The following is a 2,128-nucleotide window of genomic DNA, read 5'->3' as shown; positions in this document are numbered from 1 at the left end:
GAGCTCCTGCACCTCTTTTTCTACGAAATGACCCCTGTTAGTGTCTATCCTCTCATGCTTTCCCATTTGCTACAGTTTGTACCTAGTGATGCTCTGTATGGTTCTTCATTGGAAAACTCTCACAAGAATGTCTGAAAAACAAATTAAGAATGTGCTGGGTCAGATTAATTGTCCATCTAGTCCTGTATCCCATCTCCTGTAGCTAACTGGTTACTCTGGAGGGCCAAAAACATTGCAGAGGCTGAGTCCTCCCCTGGATGTGGAGGTTCCTTTAGTCACCCTGGCTAGTAGCTGCTGATAGATCTGTTCTCCATGGATCTTTCTATTCCCCATCTTCGGGCAGCATATTCCACATTTTAATCACTCATTGAGTAAAGAAGTATTTCTTTCTGTCTGTCCTGAATCTACTACCCATCAACTTTATTAGATGCCCCCAAGTTCTAGCATTCTGGGAGAAGGAGAAAAGTTCTCTTTGTCCACTCTGTCTACCCCCATGCATAATTTTGTGAACCTCTATCACACCCCCTTCTTAGTCATCTCTTTTTTAAACTGAAAAATGCCAGACTCTTCAGCCTTCCCTCCGAGGGAAAGGGCTCCAGCCCCTTAAACATCTTGGTTGCCCTCTTCTGCACTTTCTCAGCTCTGCAGTGTCCTGATTGAGATAAAGAGACCAGAACTGTGCACAGTATTGCAAATTAGGCTACACCGTAGATCTATACAGGGGTACTATAATATTGACTGTTTTATTTTAAATCCCTTTCCTAATAATCCCCGGCACAGAGTTTGCCTTTTTCACTGCTGTGGATCACTGGGTTGACACTCATTGAGCTATCCACTATGACCCCAAAGTCTCTTTCTCTCTCACTCTCAGCAAGTTCAGACACTATTAACGTATGGGATTTTTTTTGTTCCAGTGTGCATTTAACTCAGTTAAACTTAATTGGCCACACTGTTACCCACTAGAAGAAGAAGAAGAAGAGATTGGATTTATACCCCACCCTTCACTACCCAAAGGTGTCTCAGAGCAGCTTACAAACTCCTTTCCCTTCCCCTCCCCACAACAGACACCCTGTGAGGTAGGTGGGGCTGAGAGAACTCTTGACAGAAACTGCTCTTTTTCAAGAACAGCTCTTATCAGAGCTACGGCTTGCCCAAGGTCATCCAGCCAGGTGCAAGTGGAGGAGTGGGGAATCAAACCCGGTTCTCCCAGATTAGAGTCCGCGCACTTAACCACTACACCAAACTGGCTCTCACTATATTACTTCCTTCCACTGAGAGAACTGTCCGTACATTCCTACTTTCTGCTTCCTGTCATTCAATCAATTTTTAATCCATAAAATACCTGTTCTCTTATGCTGTGTCTGCTAAGCTTACTCAGGAGAATTTGGTGAGATACCTTGTCAAAGTCCGTTTGAAAGAGCTAAAGAGCCCTAAGCGCTTTAACCTTTCCTCATAGGGAAAGTGTTCCCTATGTGGTAACATGTGGTCATTTTCTCGAAGAACACCAAAAGTTTGGTAAGGCAGGACTTGCCTTTGCAGAAACGGTGTTGATTTTCCCTCAGCAGACTTTGTGCCTAATAATTCTTTGATTACAGTTTCAACTAATTTGCCTAGGACAGACATTAGGCTAACTGGCCTGTAACTTCCTGATTGGCCTCTGGACCCCTTTTTTAAAACCTTCATAACATTTGGTACTCTCCTGTTTTTCGATATAGTGGTTGATTTTAGTGATAAGTTACACATAGTGTTTAGTAGGTCAACAATCTCATGTTCGAGTTACCCAAGAACCTTTGGATCTATACCTTCAGGACCTGGAAAGTTATTAGTTTTTAATTTCCCCGATAGGTCTAAAATGCAATCTCTCACCACATACCCCACACTTTCCTCAGTGAACACAGATGCAAAGAGTTAACTGAGTTTCTCTGCCGTCTCTGGATCTTCCTTTAGCAATCCTTTTATTCCTTCATAACCCCAAAGCCCAACTGCTTCTCTGGATAGTGTTCTGCTTGACACATTTGAAGAAATGCCTAGTGTTTGTTTTAATGCTTTTAGCAATCCACTCCTGAAATCGTCTTTTCATTTGCCTAATTACTAACTTGAACTTCTTTTGCCAGACCATAGGTTCGAT

At 42.7% G+C, this 2,128-nt stretch overlaps 1 protein-coding gene across 1 annotated transcript in view; it reads left to right on the top strand.

The window, feature by feature from the left end:
- The window catches only part of ELOVL2 (ELOVL fatty acid elongase 2), a 67,426-nt gene that overhangs the window by 45,646 nt on the left and 19,652 nt on the right, over window positions 1-2,128 (top strand). The window lies entirely within an intron of this gene.

Source organism: Gekko japonicus, unplaced genomic scaffold (assembly GCF_001447785.1).
Source record: "Gekko japonicus isolate JY-2015 unplaced genomic scaffold, Gekko_japonicus_V1.1 scaffold859, whole genome shotgun sequence".
NCBI classification, from domain to species: Eukaryota; Metazoa; Chordata; class Lepidosauria; order Squamata; family Gekkonidae; genus Gekko; species Gekko japonicus.
This window is presented reverse-complemented; position numbering and strand designations above follow the sequence as displayed.